The following is an 18,013-nucleotide window of genomic DNA, read 5'->3' as shown; positions in this document are numbered from 1 at the left end:
TTGACTCTGTTGTGTTTTAACTCATAAAGACCCAAAAACCACCAGTGACCAAAAGCATCTACTATTAGAAAATGTTTAATACCTGTTGATCCACTAACCCTATCAATACATGTAAATAATAGAGGTAAAAACCCATGTAGTTTCATAAATGACAGTGGATGGAGACACTTGGTTTATGTTCAGTTAATGAAATATTTTGCTGAAAAGAAAAAAAAAATCACTTCTTCAGTTTTCTCTATTTTGATATAATAACCTGTGAATTTACTCTGAGCTTTAATAAACATCTACATGATCAGTGAATTAAATATAAGACAATATATGATTTAAACTGAAAAATTACAAATTCAGAGGATAATATTATAATAAATGGTGATAAATCACTTGGGAAAGACAAGAGAGGCCCAGTCCTCTGTAGGGGACAAGAGTTTCACAGCTTTACTTGTTGTGTATTTGACTATAACACATAAAATAGATACAAATTTGCGACATCAGGCATAATGGTGATAACCAATGGTAATGAAAAAGTAATAAAACAGATCTTCTCGTCTCAGGAGATGGAGATTGTTTTATTGATGCCACAAATTATTTGATCTGATTCCATGATGGAAACTGTTTGACGCAAATTTGCGACAGTTAAGGATTTTAACGCTAATATCTGTACTTTATACAACTCAAATTCTGAAAACAGTCTTGTTACTTATGTTTCGATACATTTGAAGGTAATATGGTTGTTTAGTCTGATGTCAAAGAGGCAACAACAACACAACACTGTTCACACTGCAGGTAAAAAAAAAAAGGTTGGTATTGGTATTAAAATAAAGAATCTCTACTGACAATAATGTTAATATTTTTGTGCCACAGTACTAGTACTTTATGTTCTTTTGTTTTGAAACAACCTCATTCCACTTATAATGAGAGCAACCACACAAAAATCTGAACTGAGCATTAAGACTTAGTATGAAATACTGTTTAAGCTCCTGGTTCGTTGACAGCGGTGCATGGCTTTACTGTGTGTTGACATAGACTAAATTATTTATTTATGTTCCCCTGTGATGGAGAGTGTAGATAAATATCTGATAAATGGGTGAAACATATAATGACAGATTGTTCTGTATCAAGGGAATCTGTACCGATCAGTCTGGCAGATGTAGTGGGAGCTACAGTTAGTTAGCAAGCACGCAAACATTAGCTTGTGTTTTTATGTATACGTGTATATATTTTATGGACTCAGACATGGTACTATTGCAGATATACAGAGGAATTAATATAATTGGACTTGGATATGATGGCCCAACTTAACAAAGCATATTAGTACATTTTTGTATTGCAAAACTTATATTGTTCCTGTCTGTGTTTGAGTAATTTAAATTTGTTTTTAAAGTTGCATGTTTATTATCTTATGCTACCTTTTAGTGTGACTGAGGCTAACTCTGATGCATTTACAGCAGTATGAATCAATGTACAATGTCCCTGTTAAATAAACCAATAAAATAAAAAATAAAATTAAAAAAATCCATTTGTTTACATACCAAAAAAACCCAAAACGAAACAGTCACTCAGATTTTTTCAGAATTCCATGCAGTCGCAGTAGCAAGAGGCAATGAAACCATTTCCATGTTTCTTGCTGCTGCGTCCATAATGCGGCTGCATGGAATTCTGAAAAAACCAGAGTGACGATTTTGTTTTGGGATGTAAACAAATAGAATGTGGAGTACACTTCGAAGTTGTTCACCATGAGGGGAGGGATTCAGGTGTGTAATCACAGAAAGACTAACGGATTCGAGATACTTAGGCCGTCACTCAGGTTTTACAGATCTGATGCAAAAATTGGTGGCGAATGTCATACGCAGCTTTAATCATCACATGCAATATTGTAGAATGACAAATGGGTGCATTTTATGGACTCTGTAGCAGATATACAGAGGAATGAATATAATTGGACCTGTTAATAACATGTTCAATTTACATCATTACAAACCTTTGCAACTTCAACACTGACTCCAACGCATTAAGTCACCTGGTAAACCAACTCATTAGCTCACCTGGTAAACCAACCCATTAACTCACCTGGTAAACCAACCCATTAACTCACCTGGTAAACCAACCCATTAACTCACCTGGTAAACTGTGCACTGCACACTCTAGGATGAGTCCTTCTCATGAATACAGGGGTTTGATTCCTGGTTGGGGTCCTTTTGCTGCATATCCTCCACCTGGAAGGGGGTAAATAAGGGGAAAATGTTAATAAAAAATTCATACATACATACATACATATATATATATATATATATACATATATATATATATACATATATATATATATATATATATATATATATATATATATATATATATATATATATATATATATGTATATATATAAAGAAGACTAACTCGGTGGAACAATAATGCATAAAGCAGAAAAGACATGACAAACATAATAAGACAAAAATGATGTAAAAAAAAAAAAAAAAAAAAAAATACACAGTTTTATTTCCATTTCCATACGTACATTTACGGTTATGGTGGAATCAAACATCCTGTTATTGTCTTTGCTCATTTTTTTCATTATTGTACTCAATTTATGTTTAATTTTGTTCATTATTTTATTTAGTTTTGGTTCAGTTTTGTTCATGTTTTACACTCAATTTTTGTTTAGTTTTGTTCATTATTTTATTCCATTTGTTTGATTTTGTTCTTTTTTTTTCATCATTTTATTCAACTTTTGTTTGGTTTTGTTCCTAATATTGTCTTCAGCTCATGTTTGACTACACCTCTTCCTTTTTTCCACATGTACAGATGTAAAAGAACAGAATAAATCAGATTAACAGGTATACAAGCATGAAGACATCAAAGTATTGGGGTAAATCCAGGTGTGTTAGTCTGGTTTCTCATAATCAGATTACTGCTGTTTTGTGATAAAACAGATAGATTATATTGTTTATATGGTCACTAACAATCTAAAACTTCACAAATCAGATACTGATCAGTTTTAGTGTGAATGTAAACATCACTGATGTCCATCTTGTTCTGTGTACTGAAAGTTGTGGTGTTCTCACTGGTTTTTCAACCTAACTCTTTGCACCTCTGTAGCTGCCTGCCTCCCTGCTGACAGGCCGTGGGCTGACGTGGAGGGGATTTGCCCATTTCGGCCACGTAGGGGCCTAAGCGACCCTCGCCGCCCACGCCGTCCTCGCCCTGAGACGCTGCTGACGTCTGACATGTCTGATGTCTGTGGGCGGAGGCAGACGACCACACATTGCAGTCAGACAGAAACCAACCAACCAGCCAACCAGCCTCCTCCGTCAGCATCTCAGCGTAAGAATATGAGCTTATCTGAAGGTGGAATTCATATTTTAACTGACATGATTTTGTTTGACTGTTGCAAAAAGGTCACAGCTACCGATACGTTCTTATCTGTAATTTATATGGTGTAGGGTAAATTAGAAGAAATGGAATTTGTAATAAACAGAATGAGGGCAATAATGAAATAAATGAAGTGATTCTGATTCTTATTATAATGCATTTCCTTTCTTCTACACTTCCAGTTAGTTCCAAACTATTATCAAGGCTCCACAGCTACCGATATTTTTCCTTTTAAACAAACTTTATCGAGAACCACAACAATACAATCAGCAGACAATAGACAATATGCAAAATGTAATAGAAATAGAGCACAGTTGTTGAAGAAAGGGAGTGTAATTATCCTAATTTAAAGAATTCTTGGTACAAACTAAAGGACTTTGTTGCTTTTTTGTAAAGTTTATTAGTATGATGAAGTGATTCTGGCTCTTGATTACAAAATGCGCATGTATTTTTAATATATAGAACAATATAAGTTGATGAGATATATGTTTTAATGAGCATTTCTTTAATCTTATTACTGTTACAATAAAGAAAATGTCCAGGATTTATACCAATTTAAGTTTGGGAAGAATAGAATAGAATAGTATAGAATAGAATAGAATAGAATAGAATAGAATAGAATAGAATATCTTTATCGTCATTGTGAAAAGTACAACAAAATTAAAACCATCTAATCTGTGCATCAATTATATGAAGAACCTACTATAAAATACAAATGCAAATAAAAGCAGGTAAAATAAATGAATCAAAGCTTTCCTTCTCAGTATTATTTGTCTATTTATCGCCACATTTAGAGTCACTTAGTTCCAAACCGTTAATACATAATTGAAGCTCCACAGCTGCCTTTACCTCAATCTCCTTCAAGTCTTAATACGACAAAGATCAATAATAAAGTTGAAAAAAAAAATCATTGCAGGAGAAGAAGAAGAAAAAAAAGAGGAGAAAAACTGGTGGAAATGATGAAACAATGAGCGCTACAAGGGTGTGAGCAAAGTTGAGGCAGGCTTTGAAGTGAAGCCACACATTTTGCATGATTATTGCTGTTAAGTTTTTGATCTGAAGCCAGCAGGCACGAAAAACAACAGCAGCTTGGGATTAGTCTCCCCCCCACTCACACGCCTACCTTGCCAGCATAAGTCCCTGACTCAATTAGAAAAAAACCTCTGCAACTTAGGGCTCCTCACGCACAAGTACCCACATCGGCCTGCCCACGTCCCTGCAGCACATCGCAACCGCCATCGCTTTAATCGCTGCGCACAATGAACGCACAGGGATTTGTCTTGGTGACATTAATGCAGAGATGTGCTGACAACTAATGTACACAGTGATAAGACAGAGTAGAGACAACAGGACCCGACGACGCAGAATTTACCTGCCATTAATTAAATATCACATATCATCCACTGAGGCTACGGCTGCACCAACACACTGGAAAACCTCAAATGAGATTTAAGGAAGTGCATGAGACTGAAGGTTTATTTAATGTTTTCTGTCACTCAATGCTCCGTTTATTGGCACAACTTTAAGCTACTGCTATAGGTTCACTATATGGACAAAAGTAATGGGACACGATGAATTCAGGTGTTTCTACAAAACAATAAGGAAACATGTCACAATATAGTTTTACTTTGGGATAAATATCATTGCATCGGTTAGTTTGGTTTAAATTCAAACCTCAGAGTTGGTTTTTACTTGTTTTTTCTCAACAATGATTTAGTTTTTTAAATCTGTTTATCCATGATTATGACTTTAAATGTTTTTTCTCTAAATTTCTAAAATCTTTTTCATGCTCTGACTGTAAATAATAGTTTCTACCACAACTAACCATTAACTTTCTTCACATCTCAGGAAGAAAAATCTCCCATTGAACTTTAAGGACATATTGATGTTTATCAACTATATGGACAAAAGTATATGGACATGTTGGATTCAGGTGTGTTTTTTTTCTAACAGGGGTCTGGGATACAAAACAATAACAACAAATGTCGTAATATAGTTTTATATTGTGATAAATATCATTGCATTGGTTAGTTTGGTTTAAATTATCTTTGCTTCCAAAATGCCTCAGATATGGTTTTTACTCAATTTCTCCTCAACATTTTTTTTTAAATCCACGACAATGATTTCAAATGTTCTACCTGTAAATTTCTAAAATATTTTCTGAGCTCTGCCTGTAAATAAAAATTTTATACCACAACTATTCATCTACTTTCTTCACCTCTTCCATTAAACTTAAAGTAAATATAGATGTTTATAAACTGTACAGACAAAAGTATTTGGACACATCATGTCTACAGCTGTAAGATGTCCTGTTCATGATGATTTGAGATATAAACATCAATATTAATAATTTAGGAGAAAGGTGCAGTCATCTTTTACATCTTAATACTATTTGTTAATGATAACCGTTTTAGATTTTTTTTTTCCATTGATATACAAATACATCTGATTTAGGACCACATATGAAGGTGACCTGGACTGGATATGCTAAAAATCAGATTTATGCTGTTCAGACTGTCTTAAATAATCAGATATGAGTTAAAAAAAAAAAAAAAAAAAGTCAGATTTGGGCCAGTTTTACCTGCAGCGTGAACATAGCATTAGAGATTCACTGTGTATAAACTATGTCAGCAGTAAAACCATTGACACTCAGCAAAACTCTCTGTCAGAACTGTACAATAACTAGGTGTCAAAGAAGGAAAAATCCATCATGTTCGACAGCGCTCCCCCTCTGCACTCTGAATTTAAGTTCCTGTAATCCATATGTCCAACTCTGTACGGCACAGGTAGCATTACATTTTATTTAAGTAAGTGTTTTAATGCACCACCAATTTTTATGTGATTGTCGTCTTTTGTCTTTGGTTCGTCATTGCGGTTTGTCGTTGTCAAATTGTTGTTGTTTTAATTTCTACTGCAGCAGAAACAATTGCCCTCCAGGGCACAAATAAAGGTCTTGAATCTGAATCTTGAGTGTAGAATGACGTAAAGGGCTGGTTGTGACTGAGATACTTAAAGCTTCTGCGTTGGCACATGGTCAAGTATGAGGTGGTCAGGGATTAAGTTGGATGATTTCATTACATTTTTAGCAGGATTTATTACAGATTTCCACCCATGACAGATAGAGATGATGAAAAGCCTAATTGAATTTAATCAAATAACTACAAAAGTGTAACTCACACAAATATGCATCGACTGATCCAGCCACGTGTTCCATCAGACAAAGGAAAAGGCTGGACCTGGGCCTAATCCCGCCTCTTAAAGGGATGGGTGTGGCCTGATAGGTGAGACCAGGTCTGGCTCCACCCCTACCAGGAAGTAGAGCTTTTAACTCTGTGTCAGAGCCCATGTATACAGATATTCAGGTATGTGTAGAAAACATGTTTCCCACCTCTGTTTTCAATAATAGCATACACGACACATTGTTCTCAGACACGTTTTTATCTTCACAAACCATAAATGTAGAGCACCATTATGGGGTTAATGTTCGGATAAACCAATGTTGCACATGGCGTTGATACAGTTTTTTGTGCATTTTGTTCATAATGTGACCTTAAACTGAAAGAAATCACTGAGAAAATGAACAAAATAATCAACATTGATTTTGTTTTTTATGCATGACTATGATTTTACATGTTCTACCGGTACATTTCTAAAATATTTGCTCTATGTGCTCTGACTTTAAATAATTCTTTTCTACCACAACTAACCATCTACTTTCTTCACATCTCCCATTAAACTTTAAGTAAATATAGATGTTTATAAACTATATGGACAAAAGTACTTGGACACATGTCTACAGCTGTAAGATGTCCTGTTCATGATGATGTGAGATAAAAACATTAATATTAATAATTTAGGAGAAAGGTGCAGCCATCTTTTACATTTTAATACCATTTGCTAATGATAACATTTTTAGATTTTTTTTTACATTGATATGCAGATACATCTGATTTAGGACCACATATGGATGTGACCTGGTCTGATATGCTAAAAATCAGATTTGTGCAGTCCAGACTGTCATAAATAATCAGATACGTGTTTAAAAAAAAAAAAAAAAAAGTCGATGCATTTTTTTGTGCATTTTTTTCATAATGTGACCTTAAAATGAATAAAATTACTGAGAAAATAACAAAATAACCAAGGAAATGAACAAAATTGAATACAATCATCATGTAAATGAATAAAATCACCAAAGAAAACATACAAATGGACAAAGAACGTTAATAAAAAATAATTAAAAATAAATTTTAAAAAAATTTACACAAAATGACGCAGAAAAAAATTAGAGGACGTGAGGCCCTGTGGGGAAAAATGACTTTGGGCGTCGAACAATGGTGTCGAACTGGTTTCAGTTCAGGTTCCACATTTAGCCTAATTGTGATCTTAAGTGAAATACTAGCATCATAACCTATGAATCATAACCCTAAATTTTCTTCTTGGTTCAATGTGAAAATAATATTACATTATGCCTATAAATAATGACAACTCCTAATTTTTGTCTTTGTTTTAGCGTAAAATAACATTAAATCATGAAGATGTTTACATTAACAAACTATCCTTTAACAATAAAATGTGAATAATCTGCACAAATATGAACAACCTGAAATGTCTGAAGAATATTAAGTGCAATTTTAACAATATTCAGTTTTTTACTAAATGTTTTGTGTCTTTGCAGGTTCGATTTGTGTATTCGTATGTATGTATAAATGACAAGTTGAGGCATAAAATTGGTAAAACTACACTTATTTTTCCACGTTTAGTTTGTAAATATGTTTTTTTTTTTTTGTACTAAGACAAAGAGGAAAAAAATGTAGTATTTATAGGCTATTATGCTTTTAATTTTACTGGTCTGACCCACTTGAGATCAAATTGGGCTGTATGTGGAATCTGAACTAAAATCAGTTTGACACCCCTGTTCTAAAGACAGTGATGCTCAGGTAGGAAAAAAAAACACTTAAATATAAATGTTTCATCTCTAAGTTTTTCTCTCTATGGTAAAAAAAAAAAAAAAATCCAAAAAACTCACTTCTCAGCTTTGCCAGGATTCTGTCTTCTTCTTCCTTGTCATGTGAAGCGTCTAAGAGGTGAAGTCAAGATGATTTCATTGGAAGTCCCTCCAGGAAACAAAAAAAAAAAAAGGCTCCAGTTAAGGGAGTAAAATGCAAATGTGAATGTCATGACTGTGGGTGATTTGTGAATTTAATGTGTGCTCTGTTTTGGACAACAGTGCTGAATAAATGACTAAAATGGAAATGCAAATGTGCTCAGTGTTTGTTGGTTGTGGTGTGGGTGATACAGGAATTTAAGCTCGATGTGACATTGTTCTCATTAAAAGTCACCCTGATGACACAGTGGAGTAGAAGCACATGTCTAAATTACAAATTTAAAACTCTATTTTTTTATCAACTGTAACACTGGTAATCCAGGAGTTTGTTCCACATAAAAAAGTCATTCATCACCAAATCATAATAATTTGGGACAGTACAAAAATGCAAATTACAAAAGAAATATGTGTTTTTTGACTTCTATTTCTTTATAGACACTGTGAACACAATGTATTTTATGTTTTTTCCAGTAATCTCCATTTTACTTTATTTGTACGTACATTTCTATGTACATTCCACACATTCAGGCTGCAGCACATTCAAGAAAAACTTGGAATAGTAAAACATTAACTACTTATGTAATGTACTGTATCTATGGTCCATTTGTTTCCAGTGGGAATCATTTCAACGTAACACAAACCAATGGATTAGCTGATAGCAGAAGCTTCATTCATTTTAAACCACTTATGATCAGAAAACAGTAAAGTTAAGACAACATTCATCACCTAATCTTCATAATGTGACCTTTATTTTTGTTCTTCTTTGTGTCGTACAGTGAGTTTTATCAGTAGAAATAATTTGAATTATAAAAATTACAAAAATAAACATAAAATAGATAAAATAATCCACAAAATGCTGACCATATAAAAAAGGGACTATGGTAAATTAAAAAAAAAAAAAAAAAAAATGAATACAAAATGGAAAATGATGAAACATAAACATGAGGAAGAAAATGAATGAAAACACAGAGAAAATCACCAAAACAATAAAAAAAAAGAACAAAATTGAAAAAAAAAAAATTGCCAACCAAAAAATAAAAATGGAAAAAGTAGTCAAGAATGTTAATAAATAGGAAGCAAAAAACCAACATACAATGGGAAATGTACAAGAAAATTAATCAAAACAAAATGAACGTAATGACAAAGAAAAAGGAAGGAAATAATGAGTAAAACCATGAAAACAAATGAACAAAAGAATAAGAAAAATTTGCAAAATTTATCAAAACACAAAGAATCTGAACAAATCCATCGAGAAAATGAACAAAAAAAATAGTTAAATACATTTTATTCATCTTTATGTCCTTCAGTGAGTTTTATCAGTAGAAATAATCATTATACTGTTGGATCTGCTTAGTGTTAGCTAAGCGCTGCAGAGTTTGTCTCATTGTTCTGTTGTTTTATTAAATTATCCATGACATACACTGGTCTCAGACTGATTTACAGATTTGACTGTTTAAGTACTTGTTTGAGTTTTGTTCTGGTTTTGTTGAGGTTTTAGCTGATGTTTTGCTGGTTATATGGATGTATAGAATGTGTAGATTTTCTGCAATTAAGTAACTAAGTTTAAACTTGCAGAGAAATAAGCTAACATGTCTGCGATGGTGGAAAAAAGTTCATTAAAGATCAGAGTAAATTCAAAGGTTATATCAAAACAGAGAAAACTGAAGAAAACATGACTTTTTCATCAAAATCTCTCATTAACTGAACATAAACCCAGTGTGTCCATCCACTGTCATTGATCCAACTCTATGGGTTTTACTGGTGAATCAACGTTGTAGAAGATGACGGTGTTTCCACGGTAACTACGGAGCCTCTGAACGTCCAAATGGGTCATACCTGATGACCATGAAAAGATGACAAACTGTATTTTACACCAGTTATTTGAATGTATTGATAGGATGAATGGATCAGTTGGTATTAAACATTTACTTCAGTAGATGGTTTTGGTCCATGGTGAATGTTTGGGTTTTTGAAGTTTAACCAACTATCCAAAACATATTAACTTTACTATGAAAGTGTTAAATTCTCATGTTTGAGAAGCTTCAATCAAACACTTTTAAACCAGAGAATTATGTAGATTATGACACTGTTATCCAAACTAAAACCTGTTAAGTCATAATCAAAGTCCAACAGTTATAAATTTAGTAACATGTATGTTTTCACAGCCTTTTTCCTTCTAAAAATGCTGTAAATTAAGTTTTCTGCAGCAACATTTTGTTGCACTACATGCAATTCTACAAAAACTAAAGGCTGTTTTGTGAATTAATCTATAGAAAAGAGACAGAAGACACATTTATGTTCAGCCTTTATATTTTACTTAACCCATAAACACATAAAACTATTCTTGTGGTGACTTCCAGATGCATTTTTCTAGACATTTAACCTTGATGTATCACCATTTATTCTAATATTATCCTCTGCATTTTACACTTTGTCAGTTAATATCAGGTATTTTCATGTAAAAGTTAGAGTAAATAGTGAGTTTTCATTTTCATTATTTTCAAATTTCTGTACATTTTAATTCTTGTTCTTGTTTATTTAGTTTATATTTCTTTTTTTGTTTGTTTTTTTCTTATTTCTGTTTTATTATTGTTATTTTGTTCATTTTGTCATATTTTTGGCCATTTTTGACATTATTTATAGGTTTAATATGTTATTATTTTACTGGTCAGGCCCACTTGAGATCATATTGGCCATATTGTACTGATGTTCAACAGCTGTTTTTTGCATTTGTATATGAGCATTTACAACGTAGTCAATTATCTGCTGAGGCTGTTAAAGAGAGGAAGGACAAAACAAATCAAATCATTGTCAATGTCAAGGTTAACATACATTGACACCTCGAGTTTTGCAGAGTTTCTGTTTTGTTGGTTGTGTTTTGAAGCATCTTCAACAGAGAATAAACTGTCACAACAGAGTTTACACAAGGCTAAAGGAAAGACTGCAATGGAACGATGTACTCTCACTGAAAAGAGCAGAGAGAGCACTTAGGTTTAACTTAAGGATGGAAAAATGTCACTTCAGGTAGAGGCCAATAAGAAAAATGTTTGTGCGCTCCCCAAAGATGGGATAGGACTGGGACATTTCAGCCTCTGATGATGACTAATTCACAAAACAGCCTTTGGTTTTAGTAGAATTAAATGTAATGCAACAAAACATTGCTGCAGAAAACTTGATTTACAGCATTTTTGGAAGGAAAAAGGCTGTGAAAACATACATGTTACTGAATATATAACTGCTGGACTTTGATTATGACATTCACAGTTGTAGTTTGGATAACAGTGTCATTTTCTGGATTAAAAGTGTTCGATCATAGTAAAGTGAACATATTCTGGATAGTCAACAATAAAACCATCTACTGATGTAAACTGTTTAATACCTGTTGATCCATTAATCCTATCAATACATGTAAATAATTGGTGTAAAATACAGTTTGTCATCTTTTCATGGTCATCAGATATGATCCATTTGGACATTCAGAGCTCCGTGGAAACACCGTCATCTTCTATAACATTGATTCACCAGTAAAATGCATGGAGTTGGATCAATGACAGTGGATGGACACACTGGGTTTATGTTCAGTTAATGATAGATTTTGCTGAAAAAGTCACGTTTTCTTCAGTTTTCTCTGATTTAATGTAACAACCTTTGAAGTTACTCTGAGCTTTAATGTACATCTACATAACCAGTGAATTAAATATAGCAAAATACATGACTTTTACTGCACAAGTGCTAAATACAGAGAATAATATTACAATAAATGGTAATAAAAATCACTCGGTAATGGTTAAATGTAGAGAGGAATTGTGTCCAAAACTAATTTTAGGGTTAGGAATGCTGTGAATGCTTAAAATAATGAAAATAGAATAGTCAAAAATAAACCAGGCATGAAAGAGAAATAATCCCAGTGAAACAATACAAGATAAAAAAACCACTGGTATGAATGTCAGTGATAATTTCAACCATATTCGATACAACCTGAATGTATTTGTATTTGACTGTTTAAAATCACCACAGCTGTGTATGTAACATGTACATGCACTAGTTAATGTACTGAATACATGGAGTTAAAGCCTCAAGTCATTAAAGGTGTTTTCAGACAGATTTACGGTGAAACGCTGTATGTGACTGACAGCGATAATTACTATTTGAAGTTCAGATTCAGTCTGTTGTGACCAGGGCCGTCGTAAGGGCCTGTGACTGACAGGGGCCCAAGAAAATAGTACAACATTAGTCCATTTTTGAACAAAAATGTATAGATTTTTGTTAAAAATAAATATTTGCTTCAGAGGGCACAATAATAAATATAATAATTATTTATCCTTTGCATCAGTTTGATTTGTTTTTGGCAAAAAAGAATAAAATCCAGTCAGACTCTGTCCACCCCTCCTTATTTCATGAAATGGTTTGGTCCAGCTGATACTAGTAAATAGTATTTTAAAATATAATAGCAAAAATAAAGATATTAATTAAACCTATTTAAAGTAATGGTGGTAGTGCAAAGGTCAGGAGGTTCACCAAATACATGTACAAATATCTTTTATACCACTTTAGTTTTTCTTATTCTGTTTGTACAGTTCTTTTATTGCATGGCATTACAGTGTCTCAATTCTCTATTTGTCCTGTCATTCATATATTTGAGGTATTTTAGGACATACTGAACTATTTTAGGTCATGTTGTTGAAGTATTTTAGGATATATTTTAGTATTTTAGAACATGTTGTTATCCATATATTTGAAGTATTTTAGGATGTGTTTTTATTCATATATTTGAAGTATTTTAGTACATGTTGAAGTATTTTAGGAAGTGTTGTTATTTGTATATTTAAAGTATTTTAGGACATCTTGAAGTATTTTATGACATATTGTTATTTGTGTATTTGACATACTTTAGGAGATGTTGAAGTATTTTAGGATGTGTTATTATTTGTATATTTGAAGTATTTTAGGACATGTTGAAGTATTTTAGGACATATTGTTATTCGTGTATTTGAAGTATTTTAGGACATGTTGAAGTATTTTAGAACATATTGTTATTTGTATATTTGAAGTATTTTAGGGAATGGTGAAGTATTTTAGGACGTATTGTTATTTGTATATTTGAAGAATTTTAGTACACACTGAAGTATTTTAGGATGTGTTGTTATCCATATATTTCCATTCTCTACAGCAGGTAAGGATGCATGGATGTAGAACTGGGAGGTCTTAAACAGCAGTATATTATGTGGAAATCTTTTTTTTTTTTATTGTTGTGATTGTCACATTTTCTCTTTGCCTTCCTAAGTAAATGTCCTTAGATGTTGTGACATTACTGATTTATGGCATATTGACTTTTGAGTACAGACTGTGGGTTTATATGAGCAGAATCAGCCTGAAGGCCTCAGTGCTGTTCTCTATATTTCACTTAAATCATCTGTTCGTGTGATATTCTTCTGCTAGCTGTGAAGTCAAGAAGAAACAGTGTCATTTTTTTTTTCCTGTGGCCGTTAGAAAGGAGCGGACAGCTGCTATTTATAGATGGATGAGTATGTTTTCCATTAGAGAGGTAAAAAGTGATTCATTCTATGTATAATGTAAATGACGTTTATATGTCCAATACCCATGGACGACTTTTCAGCCCATAAACCTAGTGTAAAAGAGAATAAATAACCCTGAATGTTCAAAAACTATATATGGGGCTTAAATTATACTGAATTAATGGTTAATGTTGTCAGAGATAAAATCATTCAGAAACACCTTCACTCAGGTAGGTCTGGGGGATATTTATAAAAATACAAAGCTGAATTTACAAGGAAAACCTAAGATGATATAGCTAAAAACATTTTATTTTGAAATATTATACTATTTGCTATATCGTTATCCATATATTTAAAGTTTTTTTATGACATGCTATTCGCATATTTGAAGTATTTTAGGATATGCTGAAGTATTTTAGGACATTTTGGAGTATTTTAGGACATGTAGAAGTATTTTTGGACATACTGAATTATTATAGGACATGTTCATATATTTCAAGTAATTTAGGACAAGTTATTTGTATATTTCAAGTACTTCAGGACATGTTGAAGTATTTTAGGACACGTTAAAGTATTTTAGGACATTTTGGCGTACTTTAGGACATACTGTGGTATTTTAGGATAGCTTGTTGAAGTATTTTGGGACATGTTCCAGAAGCATTTTAGGACATACTGAAGTATTTTAGGACATGTTCATATATTTGAAGTAATTTAGGACATGTTACTTTATATTTCAAGTACTTTAGGGCATGTTGAAGTATTTTAAGATATGCTGAAGTGTTTTAGGACATTTTAAAGTATTTTAGGACATACTGAAGTACTTTAGGGCATGTTGACATATTTTAGGACATGCTGAAGTACTTTAGGACATTTTGAAGTATTTTAGGACATGCTCAAGTACCTTAGGACATCTTAGGACATGTTGTTATTCGTATATTTGAGATACTTTCGGACATTTTCACATTATACTCCTTTAAATGCTGACGTTGGGCATTTTGGTCAGTTATAAAACTGTAAATGTTCTTTTCTTACATTAAACCAGTGTCAGCGTTTGTCTTGAATACATTAGACCCACCCATTTTCAGCCGTTTCACTCGTTATCCTCCAATCACATTGTTTTTTTCTTTCAGATGCAGATGATCCCATTGGTCCGACCCAGTAAAGGAATCCTCCTCCAGCAGGAAGATGACCACATTCACAACGCTCTCCTACAGTGACACTAAAGTTCAGTCAATTGTCAGTTGAAAGCTTTCAGATGTAAAGCGTTGCCGTCCTGCTGTGGCGGCCCTGGAAGCTGCGGGGGCCGGAGGAGGGCCGGGTGGGGCCGGGCCGGGCCGGACCCTGCTGGGCTGCTGGGCTACCGGCCGCCCACAGAGAGCCTGGACGGGTGGGCGTCATCTATGGAGCGATTGATCCCAGCCAGGACAAAAAGACTCCCTGTTGTCCTGGTTGAGCAGCAGCAGAGCTCAAAGCCACTGCAGCAGTATCACTCAGAGCAGCACTTACTAGTCATACTCCTACTTCTGCATCTGCTGCTGCTTGTTTTATGGACATCTTAGCTTATGCTGGTGCTCAGGAAGGCCTTATTTTGGTTTGGTTCATTTCAAACCCACCTATAAAGCATTTATATTTAGTATACTTACAATTAAAACATGGTTTTATTCAAACTATACTAACTAAACTAAACTAAACTAAAAATAACTTAAACAGCTGCTACCCAGAAGCCATAAGACTGTACAACTCAAACCACAACTGAACAACAGCCCACTCCAGTGCAGCTCATTATGCGCAAATATAATAACACTACAACATTCAAATATGCAATCTACTTACAACAATATAAAGCACAATTACTAAAATATAACCTGCAATAATCTGTTTACATTTCAGTAATTTCTCCTTTTCTTCTATGTTAATTTATTTATTATTATTATCTGCAATTTGCTCTGTTGTTTTCTATTTCTATTTTAAATGTGTGTGCATGTCCTTTGTTTTCTATTTAATTTTTTTTTTCTATTTTCAATTTTTTTCAATTTTAAATTTGTGTGTTTTTAAATGTTCGTTACCAGTGAAAAACTTTCCCTTGACCCCAAACTTTTCCTGAATAAAGTGCTCAGTAGTGGGGATTGGACTTTTCAGATTCCCTGGAATTCTTGGGGGCGGGGCTGTGTGTTGAAGAACCCTCATTGGTGGAAAACACTGTCAGCGTTCCACACTTATATTCACCCTCTATGTTGACACTACAAACAGTTTTATTCCATTTCTGCAAGATTCACTTCATTTGTGTTTTGATCATTTGGAAAATGGAGCAAAAGATGAGAAGCTACGAGAAGTGGACGACAACAATGTCCATTTTCGCTCATACAAGTACACTGCAATAATTTGTCTATCTGTATACATTAAACTGTATTTGCCGAATCCCCTCAAAATAAATTCATCTGGACTTCATGCAGTTGGTGACTCAAAACGACCAAGCCCGATTTGACTAAATTTCCAGGAACTTTGAGGTGGAAACACAAACCACACAGATTGTCAGGGATTCTTTTACCCAGGGAAATAAAATCCTGGTAATAAAAGTTCCTGGAAATCTGGTGGAAATGGCGCTATAGTTTTTAATAATAATAATAATAATAATAATAATAATAATAATAATAATAATGGATTAGATTTCTATAGCGCTTTTCTAGGCACACAAAGCAATTTACATTATTGACCCATTATTCATTTGCTCTCACATTTAAGAGCCTAAAACACTCTTATCAAGTGGAATAAAAAGGTCAGAGGTCACAGCACTTATGAGCAGATGGCAGAAAAAGGAACACTATGCCCTAAAAGAGTTTCATGACATTTCCTTGAATCTTTGCCACTCTGTGAAACAAAAAGCTGAACTTTATGTGTGACTTTGGTTTGATGCCAGTGTATGCACTTTCAAGTGGTGGAAGACCTGCTGCTGTGGGTTCACTGAGGGAGGTGTTTTACCTGGGGGGTGTGTGGGGGCGAAGGTCACAGCTACAGAACACACGTCTCTTACGCTCTATAATAGTCATCACAACAGAACCACGTCAGACGGAACGATTCATCAGCTGCTCAGGAGAAAACAAAACAAAAAAAAAACACCTGAAAGTTTCAGTGGTTCAGGTTTGACACAGACTCGACCCTTTAACCCCTGACGTATCTGTGGTGAGCCTTGTGAATGTATGATTCATTTTAAATATTCATAAAAATTCAACCGTTCGCTCAACAGTTAAAATTTCTAAATGTGCTCATACAACAGACTTTGTTCTTTCCGTCTGTCTGTCAATTCAACGATATAATTGCATTATCCGAAGACTGCATTGACATATCTGCATCAAATTTATACTGAGGATGCATCTTGGCATGGAGCAGAAACCTGTTCAAAATTGGTGACCTTGACCTACTTTTTCAAGGTCAAATGGCATTGTACCTTATGCACTTGTAATATCTCTGTACTTTCAAATATAAATATGTATGTAATAAGTTTTACACAAAGACAATCTCATCTAACGTATAGGGCAGTAACTTTCAACACTTTATACTATATTTGGCCGAGGGGGATTAAAAGTGCAAAGCCTGTTATATTTTGTTTTTACTGTTGTTTGTAGTGATGTGGTGATTTTCCTTCATTGTTTTTTTGCTGTGTTTTTACCAAGTTTTGACTGTGTAACTGCTTTGTGGAGTTCAACCAAGTGTCAAAAAGCAGCTGGAATGATTTAGAAAAAAAGAGCCCAAAACAAAAACTGCTGGGCCCAAATTCAAATCTTCAAATTCTTCTTCTTCTTCACTTGTTGTAATGTCCATTAACATGTTTTTGTTTTGTTTTGTTTTGTTTTTTTAATTTGTGTGACTCTAGTTGCAGAAAAAGGTCTTTCCATTGCAGTTTTGCATGATATACTCTTTGCGCTACGCCTGAAAAACTACCTCTTGCCAGCGCAAAAACATTTAATTGAAAAATCAGAGTTTCTGCAAAATTGCCGTTTTTCCATTACATAATTTTTTTTATGCACAA

The 18,013-nt window shown here is 33.6% G+C and overlaps 1 protein-coding gene and 1 long non-coding RNA gene across 2 annotated transcripts in view; both read left to right on the top strand.

Annotated features, from left to right (window-relative positions):
- The window catches only part of LOC115431961 (NACHT, LRR and PYD domains-containing protein 3-like), a 592,418-nt gene that overhangs the window by 181,344 nt on the left and 393,061 nt on the right, over positions 1-18,013 (top strand). The window lies entirely within an intron of this gene.
- On the top strand, positions 1,330-16,330 carry LOC115433005 (uncharacterized). Its single transcript, XR_003937289.1, has 3 exons — positions 1,330-1,346; positions 6,653-6,657; positions 16,257-16,330. It is a non-coding gene; the product is annotated as an uncharacterized LOC115433005 (long non-coding RNA).

Source organism: Sphaeramia orbicularis, chromosome 2 (genome assembly GCF_902148855.1).
Source record: "Sphaeramia orbicularis chromosome 2, fSphaOr1.1, whole genome shotgun sequence".
Taxonomy (NCBI): Eukaryota; Metazoa; Chordata; class Actinopteri; order Kurtiformes; family Apogonidae; genus Sphaeramia; species Sphaeramia orbicularis.
The sequence above is the reverse complement of the archived record's forward strand: the minus strand, read 5'-3'. Positions and strand labels throughout refer to the sequence as shown.